The 21,794-nt window shown below is 29.5% G+C and overlaps 1 protein-coding gene across 1 annotated transcript in view; it reads right to left on the reverse strand.

Annotated features, from left to right (window-relative positions):
• The window catches only part of LOC113376931 (dual 3',5'-cyclic-AMP and -GMP phosphodiesterase 11), an 86,044-nt gene that overhangs the window by 30,225 nt on the left and 34,025 nt on the right, over positions 1-21,794 (reverse strand). The window contains exon 2 of the mRNA XM_026617044.1: positions 6,975-7,062. The gene's annotated coding sequence lies outside the window, so the exon portion shown is untranslated. The remainder of the gene's footprint in view (positions 1-6,974; positions 7,063-21,794) is intronic.

Genomic DNA, 21,794 nt, shown 5'->3' on the forward strand with positions numbered 1-21,794 from the left:
CATAAATCGCGCCTGCGGTAACTTGATCGTGGCGATCTATTTCGTGTGTCGGACTAAATTGGTGACATGAACGAACTGTAACTTAATATTGACCAATTTTACATAATCCATAATATCTTCGGGTTTCATGCGCGAAGTTCAAGGATAAGTATCAAACCCGTCATCGCTCATTTCGGTTCAGCTCCAACGTGTAATAAATTATATAAAACAAATTAGAACTCGTACATAATTTATGGTAAATTATTGAAAAGATTAGTAAAGACATGGTACTTCTTTGTGCAGAAGTATTTTACTTGTAGAAAATGATTTTAATCATCAAAGCAAATTCCATCAATAAGCAAAGCAGTATCATGATATTTACATTAGTACAATTTTACACTTTTACATATGATTCATCTTCCTCACATTTTTGTCACTTCTAGGGAGAAGCTGGCTAGTGCATTGCGAAGCCAAACAAATTCTTTTTCACTTTTTAGCTAATAAGAAAGAAACGGCATCTCCGATGATTGTGAAAAACTTATCGACGTAAGTCCTTATCGAGTTACATAGTATGGCTTTCAAATTTTTAAAATCGGTCAAGCCGTTTTCGAAAAAACGTCGACGAAAGATCAAAAATCAGCTCACATACACACACATACTCTTTCCAAATGTGGTCTCATTCGATTCAGGATGGCTTGAAACGCCGAAAAAACAAAATGAACAAATCTAATTTTTTGACAAAAACAAACTTCTCCATCAGTTAATAAAATTGTTTATCCAATTAATAGAGACTCTCCAGATTTTTTTACCTAAAAGTTCTTGAAATCTACAGAAAAAATCATTTCTATACAAAATCGTTTGAATTTTTTTATTGTATGGCATCGTACCTTAAGGCAAATTGCTGGTACTTCCCGTACCTTAATTCAAACTTAATTAAACATTCGAGAAATATTAAATGATTTAAATAGATTATTGTAAATAATGTAACTTTCATTACTCTTATTTTATAAAAAGTTAGTAAACAAAACTTAATCAATCGGATTTAAAATGAAAAACATTGTCTAATATTTCTATGTATTACATAAACTGAATATCAAAGTTAAAATTATTTATTTGAAGTATATAAGTTATGTTTAGAATTTTAGCTAGAATTAGAATTAAAATCCGAAATACTTTTAAAAATTAAAAAAAATGAGATCAGAAAGTTTTTCAAATCATTCAAATCGAATGCTCAGTTCTCTCAAAAACTGCCATTTTTGCACACTTAGCTCTATATCTCCGAAACAGCTAGAACTGTCTTTACCAAACAAAATCTAATCACCACTTCTTCACATCATTGCGAATTGAATATTTTTTGGATCTTTTAAATCGACAGATCCATTCTCTTAAAAACTGACATTTTAGCACTTATTGATCCATATCTCCGAAGCTGCTAGCTTATCAACACGTCTTCTCATCAATAGGAACTGTACGCCCGAAATCGTCGACAAAATATTGTCTCCACATAGACCCACATATCTATTATTTCTGAGGTATGCCAAAATGTTCAGAAACCTCTAAAACGTGAAAATATGTAAAACTTTTCGTTTTCGATTTTTGGCCCATTACTATAACTCAAAAATAGTTATAGATATTAGTAAAACGTAAAGTTTTATATAGGAAATAATATTTTATACATTCTGTTTTTCTTTACAATGTAAGAGGTGACACGAGAATATTTAATAAACTGCACGAGTGTCATTTAAAATAAGTTGACTTCAGTTTGAAATTTAATTCCAGTTACCTTATTTAGGCAAAATAATTCATGCTAAAACGAGACATTTCCTTAGAAGGAGATCGCTTCGGGCTTTTGGAAGAATTGTATTACATTTTAATGGGAAATTACATACTGGTCAAATGCGAACTTATAAAATTCATAAAATTAAATAATATAAATCACGTTTAATTAGATAGAAATAAAATGTGAATATTATATATAGAAAAACTTTGTGTCTTTAGTCTAATAATTAAAAAATCTATAGCAATAAATGTGTAAGACAAAATTTCGCTAAAATTCGATCCAATATTCTACATTATAGATTTTTACAAATTTGTAATTATTTATACATAGAGTTTACAAATAGTTCATTTTTATCTAAGATTTTTTCTAAGAATTTCAAAACATTTACAAATTCGATAAATTTATACAACTAGACCCTATACAAAACAATCCTGAAGGTAAAATTATAAACCACACAGTATAATAGTAGTGTTGGTAGGGGATATCTGTAACAGGAGTAACTAGTAACAGGTGTTTTTCAATATAATCTTGAACGATACTAAAATATTTTTTGGTCTCGTTTGGACATGCAAACCGTCCTGCATAATATTACCATAGCAACTGTCTCACAGGCCGACGCAATAAACAGAACTGTGCAGGTACGTCATTTTTGACAGGTAATATAAAATTAATCGTTATTATTGTCGACTTGAATTGTATATATCTTATTTCGTTTCAAACTTATCAATCTTTGATAATGTCTAACCATTTTCGTAATTGCAAAATTGTATAAATAGTTGTCTTGATTAATGTAAAATTTAACAAATATTAAATTTTAGGAAGGTAAAAATTACACCTAGGATTAGTTGAATCAAAACCTTGGGGCTAGTTGTATCACTTGAATTGTATATAGATTCAAGAGCAATTGATTGAATAGAATGTATGTAGGATGAGAGCAAATGTAAATTATGTTACAGAAGACACTATATATTTCATTTGCATTGTGATATTAATTGTAGCTTACGTTGATTCATGATAAAAATTAATTATAGTTTGTATTGCTGTAAAACTTAGAAACAAGTCAATTTCCTTAAAAATGAGTTAATAATATATTAATGATAGATGTTACAACTAGTCGCAAACATGGGTTAAGTTGTTATGTCGCACTTTTTCTAGAAATTGATTAATTGTAAAATAATGAATAACAGTTGTGGAATTATTTTTACTTGATTTACTCGGTAGAGAAATAGTTACACAATCTATTCATCTTTATTTTGTAAAAATTATAATCAGAAGATCTCAACAAACTGTTACAACAAGCTCTTAGCTTGCTTGTCTATCAATTCATACATGGGCAAGCTACTTGATAGAAATGACAAATGACCATAATTTTTAGAATTGATAACAGCCATAGAAATGCTCTAATCGCTGGTCTATAATGAAATTGACGACATTTTCTCTACAGGGTTGTATAATCGATACTCTTTCAAATGTTAAAGTTTTATTAAATTATTCCACAGAATAAAATCTTGTGTAGTACTCGAATAAGAAAAGAACAAAAATTTATAAATTAATATTCATTTAATACATATACCATAATAGATTGATTCCACTTTGTTCTAACGTTTATTGATAATCATTATTCCACGATATCAGCATCAGCTGAAGACATTAATTTAGCATTTGCCATCTGTTCATTCCTTTATCCGAATCGGCTTAATTTATTCTCAAAATGAGTTCAACGAATCCCATAAGTATGCAAAACGGCAATCATTTGCGTATATGATGCCATTACCATAACGACGTTATGACTCATTTAATATAATTCGAGTAAAAAGATAAGATAATATCAAGTGAGACAACGGAAGATATTAATATTATATGCCGAACTTTTATATCGAAGGCTATAGACAAGTTTCGTACTTTATTACAGTATATATTTGCTATAATTTCTAGCACCTATTATACTATTATTACAACGAAAGTAATATGAAATATACGTGAGATAAGTGGCATTTTGTTATAAGGAAAGTTTCATAAACTTTCCGATATATTTTATTTATTCAAACAGCGATCAGAACTTAAGGGATTAATGAGTTGTTATGATAAATTACTTGCAAACTACGACGGTTTTTATGAGATGGTAACCCGAACCGAACAGTTATCTCATCTCTATGTGATTAATTTTTATTATTATATTTCCTGTAATAGCAATTGCCGGATAAAAGCTATTTTAACTCGGAAATATATTGCTAGTTATATTTACGATGTCACCACTACTTGACATGAGGCTGCTCGATATGTGAATACAATCATATTGGTCTACAAGAAATAAAATATTGTTTAAAAAAGATGATTTAACTATTAATTGGCTCACTCGTGGGTAAGTGGCTAGAGCAATCCAAATCCTAGTAGGTTTTCACTTGGAAATATAGATAGCAATATTGTTCTAATTGTAAGTGAAAATAACCATCGTCCATCATTAATAAAACCATAGTCCTGTTACAGAAATTGTAAAACCATCTGTAAAACCGGCGTAGCAAAGTCAAATTAACTCTTAGGTTCTGATTGCTTTTCAAAATTTCAAAATAATGAAAATAAAAACTATTTATTATTAAATTTTTGTCTTGGCTTGACCGACCGACCTTCTCTTAAATAAAATTTGAATTTTCTAAGTCGCATTAGAATTTTCGGAGCAAACATTGTAGACACTGTTGTACATTTATACTGGAATGTTAACAATACTTGAAATCTATCTAATGTTTATGGACTCTTTTTTATTTTGTTTTGAACGGCAATCAAAAATATTTTTTCTATGAGCTGTTGTTATTTTATTCCTTAATTGACAATTCTCTACCTGATAAGATTTTTATTAGATTACTTATCGAAAAGCGATGATGTGCATATTGCAGCAACAAAAAGGCTATTTTCATTTATTGTTATATTTTAGATCTGGAAGTATAAACCTGATATCATTACTGGTTGATGTCAAGCTGGACGAAGTAGGCATCGAACTCGGGTCAAATTTTTACCGTATTCAACCGCCAGCTTGATTAAGCTAGGCTAATTTATGCAAAAAACTGATCAAGTCATACCTGAGTTTTATTAAAAAAAAATTTAAAATCGGACCAAGAAAACATCGACGAAAAGCAAAATTTGCATTGACATCTACATTCATATATACTCTTGCCAATTTTCATGATAAAGGATTCAAGATCTGACATAAAATAAAATAATATAGTTCTTAAAAAGTTAAAAACCGTTATTTCAGTGTAATGGAAACCGTGATTTTGATTTAACTAAGGTGACCATACGTCCCGGATTGGCTAGGACAGTCCTGATTTTCCGCCTTGTGTCCCGGCTTTTTCTAAAAGTTCAATTCAATATTTGTCCCAGTTTTAGGTGTTTTGTCCCGGATTGCCCCGGATTTTTAAAAATGTTTTGATTGCCAATATATTTTTGAATATATTTAAAGTACAAAATTGGAACCGAAAAAATGTGCATATACCAAAAAATGTGCACCAACAACTACGCCCCCCCACCCGGCTCTCAAACACATTCTAATACGTCCCGGATTTCATACAAAATAATATGGTCACGTGAATTTAACAGAATACTCTATGCAGATAATAAATGATATATTCTCTCACAACTTAGGAAAAAATGAATCTCTCCAAATACATTATCAATATTCAAACAATTTCAATTTACCCATTCCCCGTCCGGCAAGCGGAGATTCCTAAATTCACAAACACAAACTCGTCATAAGAGAAAAATTCCATGTTGACTGACTGCGCGAGGAAAATAATAATACGTAAATATTAACTTATCATAGATTCCCAAATACTTTTTCATTAAATGCATTATACTGTAGTAAACTCACGGTTTATACGATTTGTGTATCTCAAAGCATTAAATTTACTCATATAAAACAACTTTAAATGAAAATTTAAAATTTTCAAAATAATGCTTTTTTGGAAAAAAAGCTTCTCGTAGGGTTGGTTATAGTACTCGCAAAAAAGCATTCGATTCCTACTGATGGGGAGACGTCCTGATTAATTTTTTGCAAAGGTATGGACGTTTCGAAGATACGGAACAAAAAGTGCCAAAAATGGATTAACAGAACGGAGCGTCCAATTTGAATGATTCAAAAAAAATATTTGTAGTGGCGAAATAAAAAAACTGATTACATTTTAAGGAAAGGCAGGTCCAGCGGTTCCGGAGATCAAATAAAAAAGTTAAGTGTCATTTGACGGTCAAAAATGATCATAAGCATCAAATTATCAGACATTTTATACAGATTTTGATAATAAGCACAAATTTTGTTTACATTTATATAGGTTTCGTACCAAGATTTATAAAGTTTAATCCTTACACTACGAAGCTTTTATAAATTTTAAATTACGGCTCGGGAAGTTCCAGCAAAATGCCTTAAGGCACGATGCCATGCACCACTAGTGATTTCTTAAATAAAAACTGTATAGTTATTTTGCGTGAATGATATAAATATTAAACTTAATTTGAAAACCAAATGCGTAGAATAATATCTATCAATAATTGTGTATTCAATATCATTAAATTATCTAAAATTTTAGTCCGATAGTGAAAATCCTTTATTTGGTGTTAATTTTGTAAGCATATTATAACTTTCTCTGAACTGGTATGGAATTCTTTACTTATTAAAAGAAAATCCCGTATTTTTGCAATTTCTGAACATAATTGTACGGTGTTGCTCATGAAACAAATATAAATTATAAAAATTCTCAAAAACGTCCTCATTAATACAAAACACACTGAAAAATGGAAAAAAACTCGAACACAGAATAATTTAATGAGTAAAATATGTAAAATAATCACTTTTGTACACAAAATTTATGTCTGCTTTTGCACTTTTTCCCATAACTAAATGAATGTATATGTATTTCCCAGAAACCAATGGGCTAAGCAAATTATTAATACAAAGCGAATATTTTACTATTTGTCTATTCACACCGGTTGATCTCGAACAAGGCGAAGCTTGCATACATACGCACACATACGAGGAAACATTTATTTTTTCTGAGAAGGTTTGATTTCTTCGTAAATTCAATCTTCCTATAACTGATTTGAGAGACATCATCTCTATTGTCTATTACCTATTACAAATGTATTACAATACCAAATTTTTCTGATGTTAATAAGTATAATTTTATTCTTATCGTAAAAAATTAATTATTAAATTATAAAATTACAATACCTTACTATAATTTAGATGACAACTTAAAACTTCTTGAGACATGAACACCAAAGTTCTTGCGCTGAACTCTCACCAGTATATCCTCACGCTACCTCATAAAATACACAAGACAATAATAGATTACTGGACTATTATAATTAATAATCTTATAATTTTTTTTCAGTTGCAATAATTAATTGCACATAATACTTTAATATCAATAATAGTTGATGATCCTAGGCCAACTGAAATTACAATTTACTTTCATAATTCAGATAGCTAGCGTGCACGTATGCGTTAAGTTTTATCAAAAGATTGATAAGTTTTGCGATAATCAAATCAATTAGTTTAAAACTATATAAATACTTGGCATACGTTTTTGGCACAACATAATGTTTGAAAAGGCTTTATGTTAATATGCGAAATAAAATAATTTGAAAAGCTCAAGCTTTGGGAGTGTATTTGCTGCATAGACACAGAAAACTTAAATGTACAAAAAATGTACATGTTTTATATTATGTATATATTAATAAAAATATTGACAAATTCAGACCTTCATTAACTTATAATTTTATGAAAACTCTGAAATCATGTTTCATAAAAAAATGCAAAATTTAAAATTTAAAAAACATTCTCTCACATATCTACTCGATTCCCATCTTTAAATCTACTTTAGAATTAACTTTATAATTTAATGCAATAATATTCTTAATGCTTCTTTAATCCAGATAATTTTTGTTAAATTTAAAACAAATAAAATTAAAGACACGTGAATATAGACAAATACAGACAGTTATTGACTTAATAATGAGAGCTATCATATATAACAAACTTTTATGAGAAAGTGATTTGGATCACGAATGCTATTGTTTATTTGCACCTAATTCGACAGCGATTTAGCTGATTTGTATAAAAAATTCAAATAACAAATCAAATTTGCATTTGGATTATCGGTCGCTTATCTAAATAAACATACATATATAATATTTTAATAATAAATATGCAAAAAATAATCCAACACTATTTTAGACTTTAATCAATATTGAAGTAGCAGTATTACTTACACCTCTGCAAAATATAATTTTTAAAATATATTGGTATAAAATTGGTATAAAATGTTGAACAAACTCTGAATTCGCAAAATGTAATTTATAGCAGATATTTTAGATCATATTTAATTATATAAATATGCAATAATACAAGAAAAAAATTAGTAATTTTTCATTACAGTATTGTTCTCGAGCACACTTTGAGAATGTGTGGCCTGCATAAAAAGTGAAAATACGTTCGCGTCTAGAATTACGTGCGAAGTGATGTCAATGTCGATATCGAATCAATTATTGCATATTTGAGGGCTGTTTATCATGATAATATCGATCGACGGTCAAGAGAAACATGTATTGATAAAACTAATATAGTTGTAAATCTATAGAGTATTATCACACTAGCAGCGATTTATTAAGTAAATAATTACATATGCAGTATAGTTTGAAGTAGCAAATGTTTACAGTAATATGTAAATTCAAGTGTAACTTAAATAAAAAATGAGTTAATATTAAAAACTCGGTATAGCTTTTTGTGATGCTTTTCTTTTCATTTGCGCGCGCCTGTGTTTATTAAATATTATATACTTTGTTGAACTAAGAAACTCATTATTAATATAATTATGACTATATATATGTTACCTTAAGTACAGCTAAGTGGAATGTGTCAGGAGATATGTAATTCAGCAATATCATCATTCGATATTTTTACTTATATAATGATAAATAATATTTAATATATTATAGAGTTGGGCGGGGCACATAGATCCAATTTGACTTTGGGCAAATATATTGTGAAAACCAAGCCAATTGTATAATAATAAATAACACATATCAAACAAACAACTAACTGATTATGTTCAGTAAAAGCTGGGACTTTTCATCATTGCAAATGTGTTTTTTGTTGTTTTTCAAGAGTTTGTCACCTGGTCCTTTTTACCCCAGAGACAGGGTAAAATGCGACGGCTAGCCGGCAAAAAGGTCCAATGCCTTATTTTTCATTTTAAAGGGATTTTAGGAAATAATGCAAAATATAAAATTCATGGGTACATTTTTTACAGAGCTAACACATTCAGTTAACACTGAACATAACCTTGATCTGGTATTTCGTCAAAAATACTCATCATGACGTGATATATAAAAAACTGTTGAATCTACTTTAAAATTAACTATACATCTTATATTAAATAACGTATACTTAATAATTATATTAAGGTCTAGTATACTGAATAACAGTGATCACAGCCAAAAAAACTAACGACTAAAAAAAAACTTCTGTTATGGATTTTCAAACAATGCCTTATTTAGTTATGTTATGTTATCTAGTAATGTAAGTTATGGATTTTCAAAACATGTTTATGCATCTTTTTTCCTCTACTTTCTAATGTTAAAACATTCTGAACTTTACTTGTTTTCTAGATATAAGTGCGAACCTTTTTATCCTTTTACCCGGACTTTTATGCCCTGCTCTACCTGTCCGTTTTCTATTGATGGGACAAACCAAACAGTTCACATCTCTATGTGATAAATTTTCTTATTACAATTTTTATAATACTGATGAATTTTTATTGATGCAGCAATGCCGAAAAGAGCTATTTCGAAACATATTGCTGTCTATAATACAAAGTGAAAACCAATGTTACTACTGATTGACATCAGTAGTTTCGAACCCAGGACCCCTGATTCAGATCCTATCACTCTAGCTACTTACCTAAGAGCAAGCCCGCCAAGAATTAATGTGGATTTATGATTTTTATTATTTATTTTTTGGCATCCCATAAACAGATTTATGGTTAAAATCACTATAATCACCAGCAGCCCTACCTATCTTGGCACAGGTGTGTGTAACATACGTCATCTGTTTATCCTATTATAAAATTACTCATCATAATAAATCAATGTTTCGTACAATAATTCATTGTGATGCTTATTAAGGTTCAAATTGCCATTTTCGAACAATGATATGATTATAAAACCATAAAAAATCAAGTTCAAAATACATTTTTACGGAAGATAAGTTAAATAAATAGTTATTCCAATTCTGTTGATGTTTTTTTCTGACGAAATACCAGATCATTCTACCTATAAAATTTATATTTTGCATTGGTTTAATAATGCAGCTATTATTTCGTAAAATCTATTTAAATTTAAAAATAAAACATAAAATCTGTTCGCCTCCTGGCTAACCAGGTGACAAATTAGATAGTTTTTAGTTTGATATGTGTTATCTGTTGGTATATAATTGGTTTGGTTTTCACAATATAATTGCTCAAAGTCAAATTGGACCTTCATGCCCCGCCCTATTCTGATTGAATATCACATCAATAAAAACCACATAATGCAATAAAAAGATTAAAAATCTAAGTCCTTGTATTCATTTCATTAATATTCTCATAAAGTTGAAGAAAATTGCGGATCAGATGGTATCGAATGGTATATCTAACACTATGAAATGTTCTATGTAAGAACATAACTTGCAAATATAAAATATTGGCATAGTTAAATTAAAAGAACACCCAACTTAATTTTGAATTCGTATTCGGTGACGCATCCTACTGTTGGGATCCACGTTATTAAAAAGTCATCACAACAACTTTTAGGACTATAAAGTTCTGATTGCTGTTAATAATATATAAAAATATAAAAAATGCCTACAATCATCAGCAAGTAAGAGGTGACATTTTCAGAAACTAGTTGGTATTGGTATTTAGCCTTGAGGCAAGTTCCATGAACTTCCCGATATGTGTAAATAATTGACTTAATCAACAATAAACAAATTAATTTATGAGTGATTAAAAGTATTTCGAGTGGATTTATTACACATCATTGAAAACGAACGAACACTCTATACCAAGTAAATCATCTAATTTTCATTTTAACAAACGTCAAAAAAACTACTCATTTTCTCAAACTTTGATGAATTTTTAAAATTAAACTACTTGCCGTAAGGCCGTATTATTACAGTAAGTACTATAAGACCATGATATATATCGCTAAAAAAAATCCATAACTAGCTGTAAGTGGAATTCTGTCTTAAGGCAATTAATGCATCGTGCCTTAAGGCAAATTGCTGGAACTTCCCGTACCAAAAATTATTTTTTTAAAAACGATTAACATTTTTGAAAAAAAATTACTTCGAAAAAATAAGATTTTTGACAAACAATTAGACAAAAAATTACTTTTTTTTGAAAAAAAAAATTTTTTTTAATTTTTTTTTTTTAATTTTTTTTTTTTTTTAATGTTTTCTTTATTTTGACATATTTTGAAAGATCTAAACTTTTTTTCAAAGCAATCGTACTGCTTTAACTGCATGAAGACGAAATATCAAACCGCGTAAGCGCCGCGTCGACGTCTAACGCGTAAACATTGGTACGGAACCCATAGGAATGTAAACCAAAATTATACTTATTGTTAAAATCTCTATAAAATATCTGATAATTTGATGTGCATATGTCTAATGATCATTTTTGACCGCCAAATGGCATATTTTTTTTACTTTTTTCATTAGATCTCCAAATTTCAAACTATGACAAATTTTCAAAGTTAAACCAATTGTCGTAGGGCCGTAATATTTTAGTATGATCTAGAAGACTATACTATCTACCGTCAAAAAAATAATAATAAAAATCGTCGAAAATTTTTTTTTAACACTTTATTACAAGAAAACGGCCCGGTCGATCTTTACCAAAAACTAATCAGCACGATTCCCAATCAATATCTTTCGAACGGTTTTTGAATTTTCATAATCGGTTCAGAATTGCGGGCTAAAACGTGGACGAATTTTTTTTCAATTTTCTGCTATTTATAAAAAAAACGGCTCGGCAGATCGTCGCACGAAACTGAGAAACGCTAGTCCTCGTCGAGATACATCGAACGGCATTTAAATTATTGAAATCGGCCCAGCCGATTCACATCTGTTTACATACACGCACACACACACATACTTTTTCCAAATTTGGTCTCATTCGATTCAGAATGGCTTGAAACCTCGAGAAAACATAAAATTAGCGAATCGGATTTTTTGATGAAAACATAAACTTCTCCTTCGGGAAGTTAACAAATTCTTAAAAATGATCTATTTTCGTAAAGATCAATTCCATTCAGCCCTGGTCCTGCTTCGGAGCGGAACACCATGCTCGTTGATGGGCCATAAAATGGGCACGCACAATGAATCGTAAAATCTAATGGAACAGCATTAAACACACCGACATTATACAATACTATGCAGCAATTATCGTTTTATGTGCAAATTATTTTTGAAAACAAACGCGCGTGTGGTCCGCCGATTGGAAGACGCAAAGAGACGGAATTAATGGTTCCACATAATACGATTGCGATGTATCAGAGGTTCCTGAAATAAAAACAACTACTAAAATACAGTGTTCCGAAATATAATATAGCGGTTTTAAAACCCTGGTCAGTAAAACAAAATATGATAGCGATACATAGCGTAGTGCCACAAGAACAACCATCTTACTCAAGACAATACTGACATATCAAAACTATTTTTTGTACAAAGCAGAACCAATTTTGGAAGTTTACCAAAGGAAAATATAATTTTTAAAAAGTATCAACCTTGAGTTTTCAAAGGAAAACTTTTCTTATGCTTTGATATACAGTTTGTACAAATCAGAGACAAAAGCTCCAGAAAAACCGGCAATAACTACCAGAGAATATGGTGCTTAAGTTCTGAAGATATAGTGGTCCAACAAAGTAGTGAATTAAAGAAGAGAAACTCTATTAAGATCAGTAATAAAATAACAAGAACATTTGGTCGAGCTTATATTAGAAAAAATAATATAGACTTATACTGGCCATGAACAAGAAATTATAAGACAAAACATAGGAAAAAATAAGAATGAAATCAGAAGCTTGATTGAATTGGTAGCTAAAAAAATTATAAACAAGGTAGAAAAAAAAGTAAAGTTTGTTTGATCTGTCAAGCAAGCAAATAATCAGAAGGTCTTAAAACGCAATGACATTAAAAAATTATTTTCACATTTTAGTAATGTTTTATAAAAATTTAATGTACATTAATTCTAATATTAATATCATCAGCTCTCTGATTTTTGTATAAATAAGCCAATGTCTCTTTCAGTGTGGACAAGAAGCAATTATTTTCCAACTTGTTCTTGGCGCTTACTATTAAATAAAAGTTGTCATTTTGTTTCATCAAAACCGTCGGGTATCCATTAATTTAATTCACCACTTCTAGTCCAATTATGCACGTAATGATCGATCATTATTAGTCATTATAGATCAATAAATATTAATCAGCCTTAAGTAACGTTTGCTTCCGCTAATGTCTTAATGCTATTGCTTAGTGAATTCTTATTTATAAAATGACATAAAACGAGAGCGTATTTTTTAATTAAACGTTATAAGATGCAATATTGTAGGCATATTTACGAAAAATGTACTTTCTAGAATATATGGAGAACAAAAGCCATAATGATTGGCCAACTAAAAAAAGTGTGCTAAATATTTTTGGGATCGATGTGTTTGATATAAATATTATTTATTAGACAAATAAAAATGTAAATTTAGTTAAAAGAACTAATTTTACAAAAGTTAAGTAAAACAAATAGTTATTCCAACTCTGCTGATGTATATTTCTGACAAAATACCAGATCAAGGTTATATACAGTGTTATCTCTGGAAGCAATGTATCCATAAAATGTATATTTTGCATTGCTATTATTTCGTAAAGTTTCTTTAAAATAAAAAATAAAAAATGACCTATTGCTCATTTTACCCTATGGAGTAAAAAGGACCAGGTGACAAAATTTTGAAAAACAACAAAAAATACATTTCTACAAAGATGAATTAGTTTGCAGTTTTACTGAATATAGTCCGATTGATGTTTTTTGATATGCGTTATTTGTTCTGATATTGTTTTTCACAATATAATTGCTCAAAGTGAAATTGGACCTTTGTGCTCCGTCCTACTCTATTTCAACATTATAGACCAAGAGCTAGTGAACCTTTTGAATAACGGTGTTCCTGTAAGGCTAAAAATTTTTGTACAGGTGATTCTTAACGTGCTAAGTACGGAAACGACGGTCTGGCAGGTTTTAGCCCTGCACATCATGGTCGTCCAGGCGTTTGAAAGTGTAAAAAACACCCGAAAATTAAACTTGTTCCTGTAAGGTTCAAATTTTTATACGATGTAATTTACTCATTGAGAAGTTCGAAAATCAATCTGCCAGACCATTTCGACCTGCACAAGTACCTGCCAGACGAGCCGGAAAGTGTGCAAAAAATGCCCCAAAATAAACTTTGTCCTGTAAAGCTGAAATTTACATATGTGTTTATCTAAGCAATTCTAAAAAGGTCTGTGCAATTGCCAGACCATTCTGGCTAGCATAAGCCCTTGCCAGACGAGGGCAAAAATGCTATGGCGGGAGGCGAGTAATAGGCGTTGCGTGAAAACTTGTAGCATATATTCAAACTATATTATGAGAAATTACAAATTATGGTCAAAATAAATTTAATTAGTCACAATAAAATATATATATTATCATGAATTAATCATCATTATCAGATATATCGCTAATTAATACTTCAATTCAGGCTTCTATTAAGTATCAATTGAATTTTCTGAAAATAGGTGAAAGTTGGAAAGAAACATTTATTTCTGAATGTTCAACGGAGGGTAAGAGATTTGAAGAAAAAATTTCACAGGTAAAAATTATGAATTTCTTTTTCAGAAAAAAAGAAGAAACCTATTAAAGCTAATAATAAAATTCGCGAAATTCGTGTCCAACGTGATTTGGTTGGTCGCCTGTTAGCGCGATAAATCCAATATAATATTGATCTTCAAAAAACCTTATCATATCTCATTACAATTGTTAGCTTGCCGAAGAAGTTTGCTCTCATCAAAAAATCCCATTCGTTAATTTTATGTTTTCTCGACGTTTCAAGCCATTCTAAATCGAATGAGACCAAATTTGGAAAAAGTATGTATGTCTGAACAGATTTTTTTCCGTAAGTAAATCGACGTTTCCTAAAAAACGACTGGACCGATTTAAAAATTCATCAAAATTTGCAAAAATTAATATCGCTTTTTTGGCATTTGTCATAATTAGACCTTTTATCGACGTTTGCTCAAAAACGCTGGAACCGATTTCAAAATTTCAAAAGCCATTTGATGTACCTCGATGAGAACTATCGTTTGTCAGTTTTGTGCTACGATCTGCCGTTTCTTTGTAATTTGGAAAAATGTGTTAAACTTTTCATCCACATTTAGGCTCATACTACCGAATCGATTTAAATAAATCAAAAACTGTTCGAAAGATATTAGTTGGGAATGATATTGATTAGTTTTAGGTGAAAATCTACCGAGCCGTTTTCTTGTAATTAACTGTTAAAAACAAAATTTAAGCCGATTTTTATGGAACTTTTTTTGGGGATATATATATCATGGTCTTATAGAACTTAGTGAAATATTACCGAATTACGACAAGTAGTTTAATTTTAAAAATTCATCAAAGATTGAAAAAATGAGTAGTTATTTTCACATTTGTTAAAAATAAAATTAGACGATTTACTTGGTATAACGATAGAGTACATGGTCTTAACGAACATACTGAACCATTAAAGTCCTACGAATACTGATTCAATTATAAAAATTATTGATTTGTGAAAATTTGCTTTTAGAAAATACTCCGAGTTAACGTGTTCGCTCGTTTTCAATTATGTGTAATAAATCCACTCGTAATACTTTTAATCACTCATAAATTAATTTATTTTTTATTGCAATGATTGAAGTCTTATAAGCAAATATAACTGATAACGAAACAATTTGGTATGATGCTGTTGTTTTCGATGGACTTTATTTACTGCATTCAATGAAAAATATACCAAAAACATTCAGTAATATTTCGAAAACATAATGTCTATTTTAACGGCAGCACATGCTGCACGAGTAGATATAGTTTTCAAATAGTCATTTAAAAGTACCAGCAATTCTTAAACCTCAAAATACTGGCTGGATATTGATTGAAAAAATATTTGATTTCAATTAGTTTGTGGGAGATACCGTTCCTTCTTCAATTTTTGAAATAATATCACAACATCCATATCGTATTACTGAGGAGGATGCAAACAGAGCTGATCAACACATAGGCGGTATTGTTAAAATTTTTAAATTTGTAATATTTTATATTTATTATATTATTAATATATTTAAATTTGTTTTTTTTTATAGACGATAAGTTAGCAATGCCGAATCTTATGACGATGAAGTTTTAATTAGCGATATATCTGATAATGATGATTAATTCATGATAATATATATATTTTATTGTGACTAATTAAATTTATTTTGACCATAATTTGTAATTTCTCATAATATAGTTTGAATATATGCTACAAGTTTTCACGCAACGCCTATTACTCGCCTCCCGCCATAGCATTTTTGCCCTCGTCTGGCAAGGGCTTATGCTAGCCAGAATGGTCTGGCAATTGCACAGACCTTTTTAGAATTGCTTAGATAAACACATATGTAAATTTCAGCTTTACAGGACAAAGTTTATTTTGGGGCATTTTTTGCACACTTTCCGGCTCGTCTGGCAGGTACTTGTGCAGGTCGAAATGGTCTGGCAGATTGATTTTCGAACTTCTCAATGAGTAAATTACATCGTATAAAAATTTGAACCTTACAGGAACAAGTTTAATTTTCGGGTGTTTTTTACACTTTCAAACGCCTGGACGACCATGATGTGCAGGGCTAAAACCTGCCAGACCGTCGTTTCCGTACTTAGCACGTTAAGAATCACCTGTACAAAAATTTTTAGCCTTACAGGAACACCGTTATTCAAAAGGTTCACTGGCTCTCAGTCTATTATGTAATGTGTGTAAAATGTTGTCTTTTGTTTTTATTTTTTTATTTTTCAGCAGATATTTTTTATCATAATTACTTTCAAAAACATTAATTTATTGTTACTTATTATTAATTTTATAATATTCAAAATATTTTTTGTCATTAATGATTATAATTATTTAAATTTACCTTAAAAGCAAATTTCAAAAAATTATCACTTCGTAACCTAAATATTGTAATAAAAATTGTGATTTCTATTAAATATATATTTGATAACAATAATATACCATTCGTTATAACAAACAAAATATTAGTGACAATTTCTTGAAACTCTTGTTTAAATTGTTTTATTGTTTAATAATAATCGATAATTAGAAAATTATAACGAGAAATAAAACACAAACACGATAAACTATAAAAGAAATTCGATTAGAATAAAAAGATGAGATGATTCATTTCACATTTCTGAGAATGGTACATAACAAACTTTTCTATTATCACGTATAGAAAAAAATATTAGAATAAATAACGAACAAACAAAAACCACACATAAAAAATAGGTTTCAAACTTTTTAAAAATATCACGCTTTAGCCGCATGTGAAATACATGACGTATAATAAATAGTTAGTTTGCTTTATAATAATATTTAGTACAATTGTAGAAAAAATATCATATGTTGACATAGTTTTTTGTACAAAAAATAACACGATCAGCCACCTTTACTACTATATATAATACACCGTTCAAATGAGGCTATTTTATAATAAATTATATAACTTTGACAAGTTTTTATAAAAAGTGGTGTTTTTCTAGGTCATTAATTTGATACATGATACTTTTCAAAACTCCAGGTAAGTTTGTTTTATTTTCCAATTAGTGTGACATTGCTATCAAGTTGCAGGAATTTGTACTTCTAAGAACTCATTATGTCACAGGGAATTCTTATACCTATACATATTTTATTTATACACTTTGAATATGATGCAATTTAATCTAAAAAATATAGAAAGAAACTTTATGAAAATAAATCAAAATAAAATTACTGGTTTCTCTATATATAAATTCTGGCATGATTTGTTATATAAGCAGTCATTCTTTAATAATTCAGTCTTTTCTCATGCTATAAATAACTATATTTACCATACTTAAACATTCGCAAAAAATATAATGAAAAGATTTTAGGCGTAAATACGGTATGTAAACCAGCATAATAACTGCTAATTAGTGTTACAAATAATTATGCATAACGATTACGAAAAAATGTTAATTATTTGACTTTTCATTCGAATAGCGAATCGTTTATATGATGTTAAATTAAATAGAAGGATCTCAGAGTGCCATCAAAATATCAGAAAAAATTACTTATATTATGTAATAAAGAAAGTATATTAGTTGTATTGTATACTGAAACGTGATTGTTTCTCACTTAAAACTCAAATGCATGAATTAAAAATCCGTAGAGTAGTGGTGCTTGAAATCCCGACAAATCGTGATTAATCTTGGATGGATGGTTAAAAACATATTCGTTTTATACTGACAATAATGTTCAGTGCGCATTTGCTTTTTGATACAGTAAAAACTCAATTGGAGCTACGACGAAATAAGAGCTCAAAAAGCCATTTAGGGGCATAAAAACGAATATTTAATATAGGATATTAGAAATATTAAATAATAATTTTTGTAGAAAATTTAAGAAAACACATACAGCTTCAGCTATATTTTAAGTTTCTAATTATCTTGAATAAAATTTTTGAATATTATTAAGGATTTGAATGTCGTTGAAGTTAGTGATAGTCCATTAATCACGATCGTGGTGAATTTTAAGGATTTTTAAAAAATCTACAGTATTGATGTATATTCCTTAAAAAAAGTTTTACAAATGGAATACGAGAAGAACCTGAAGAAAAAATTCTGTTTTTGAACGAAGATGACGAAAAGCCAAAAGTAAATCAACAAAAATAAAACCGAAGTGGGCAAACTAAAAAAAATTCTATTCAAATTCAGAAACTGATTCAGAAGGTATTTTCTGGCTTGTTGTGAATCTTACACACAACATAGCTTGGGGAAAATGTGATAGACATACATTAGAAAAATTAACAAAAAATAAATGAATAAAGGTATTATTGTCGCCTTTTTGTCGTTACTACCTGCTCCGATATGTGTTATAACTAGCCCATAACACGAGAAAAAACAATTTTATAGAAAATGATTAATTGGTTATGGAGTTATTTCTGGATAGACAGTATCTATCCATATTTATTTTGTGAAAATATAATCCCAAAGATATGATTTAAAAACATCTGTTACAACAAGCCTCTGGCTCATCTACTTCTTAAATAAACAAAAACAATAGGATTTATTGCTACCTATATTTTGAAATTCATAGCTTTAAAATCGTTATTACTACATCAATTTGATATCTCTAACAACAGAAATCTGAACAACTACTATTGACTTAAGCAATAACTCTAAACGGCTACAAACTGTTCTCGTGCAAATGCAAATATTGACTGTAATGAATCAGCTATCAATCATTTCAATTAACGCATTATTGGCGGTCGTAATAGGCATCGAATGAATCGATCAGCATTCGAGAATTCGTTCGACGTGATCCAGAAGTTAATGTCTTCTTATCACCGACAATAATAACAATAATAATGAGCAAACGCAATTATTTTCTTGCATTGCACCTTGACTCATTTGCATGCTGATGGAGCAACCTATTTCGATTCGACGTGCGAGGACGGTAATGGACACACGTAGCAGATACCAAAGAATCGAGACGCGACAACAAATTTTCACTTTGATCAATGGAAATACCAACAAACAATAATAATAGACGCAGTAACATTTTATAGACTGCGATACACAGACTGAGAAAATCGAAAAACTAACGTTCTTAGATTTAAAATTTCTCAAAAATCTAATTGTTCCTGCAATTTGCCTTAAGGTTTGTTGATGTCATGCACCCCTAGTGACATTTTTCTCTAGATCTCCGGCAGACCTGTCTTCATCTTGTCAATACAAAAAAAAAGTTTTTTGACTTATTAAAATCAGACGCTCCGTTCTTTTAAAAACTGTGTTACCGTTTTTGGCACTTTTTGGCCCGTATCTTCGGAACGGCTAGACTTGCCTTCGCCAAAAACTAGTCAGCACGTCTCCTTATCAATACAAATCGAATGTTTTTTGAATTATTCAAATCGGTTGATCGGTGTTCCCGAAATCGTCGACGAAAATTTGTATCCGAACACACATACACACACACACATACGCACACACATACATCCATTTTTTCTAAGGTATGCGAAAATTTTCAGAAACCTCTGAAACGTGAAGATATATAAAAATTTTCATTTTCGATTTTTTCGCGATTACTATAACTTACCCTACGGGAAGTTAATACCCCACGGGAAGTTAAAAAATATTAATTTTGTAGGTATGATCACACTTCACAGTTTTTGTTGTCAATGTCAATGAAAATAATTCAACGTCAGTGTAAATGAAAACGGCTACAAACAAAATTTCTTTAGCGACACTGTATTGCCACTGCACAACCCATAAACAGCTTATTAAATTACTTATCCACTACACATAGCAAATAATACTATTGCTTAAATTGTAAAAGTTTATATTACTTTGGCTTTTGCGAGTCACAGTCAATCCCACAAGATATTTATTGTCAAATTTTCCATAAACAACATAAATATATACGAAACTGACAGCTCAAAAATATACTTAATATAAAATAGTGAAAAGGAATGAAGTTGACTAAATTCATTTTCAAATTGAACAATATAAAAAAAACTAATAACAACAAGTTTCTTCTTGTTCATATGTGTTTATATGTATCCGCTTAATTTTCATTTTTAAAGATTCCAAGAATTTTGTACATCATTTTTTTAGAAAATAGCGAAATTTTATATTACACATTTTATAAATCTTCATTTTATTTGTGTGCATGCCATCGGTAATCAGTGCTATAAAGGAGATAATACCATCACAAAAATGAAACAAAACTTTTGATGATCATTTTAATTTTTGTGTAGAATTAGATAAACATATATATTAGATTAAAAACAGTAAATTTTCTATACCGATTATAGATATGCCGATAAACCAAAGTGCTAAGTTTGATCCTTTCAGGCATGCAACGTGCGGAAACAAAAATGACAGAGACAACTTCTTGCAATTAAAAGTAAAACTGAGTTTAATTAAGTTGTTTTTGGCGTTTGAATAAAACAAAAGAAAAACAAGATTATTCTTATTATATAATTATTTAGAACTAAACTCGAATATTATTGATAAGATTGATCAGAACTGTAACCACCACATCAAAAAAATAAAACGTATAAGCTGAAGGTAGTTTGACTTACTTAGGTTATATTTTGTGCAGAAGGATAATAATCAATAAAGGTATGTAATGATAAATTCTAAATATGATAAATATTTGTTGATCAGTCTAATTCGATTTACCGTGAAAAGCGGCTTGTCGAATAGTAATTTCCCATTTCATTCGATAATTTAAGAAATATGGATCGCATTACGCTTTTGGCAGTAGCAGTAGAAAAGTCCATTGAACAGTTGAAATTGAATGCTACAGGTGATCATGAAAGGGTTGCTTTTATTCGTAATGTAACAGACTACTTTCAAGCATGCGACACCGAAATAGCCGATGAAAGCAAAAGACAAATGACTAAATTCAACATGTCAATGAAAATAATAGATTTGGTGGAGGAGCAGCTTAAGATAATTAACGAAGAAATTGATCTTTAAAAAAACACAATATTAACAATTGTCGACTAATAATATCATTTTCCATGTACCTATTTAATTAAATATACTTTATTTTACCTTAGTATACATATACCAAAGCTTTTCATTATAGAATGTGTTAAAATTCAATAAATGATTGGTTAGAAAAAAATAATACTTTTTTCAGTAAAATGAACTATAAATTTAACTAGTGGTGCATG

This window comes from Ctenocephalides felis, unplaced genomic scaffold (assembly GCF_003426905.1).
Source record: "Ctenocephalides felis isolate EL2017-DRISC unplaced genomic scaffold, ASM342690v1 CF-g0.4_SCAFFOLD_01886, whole genome shotgun sequence".
In the NCBI taxonomy this organism is placed as follows: Eukaryota; Metazoa; Arthropoda; class Insecta; order Siphonaptera; family Pulicidae; genus Ctenocephalides; species Ctenocephalides felis.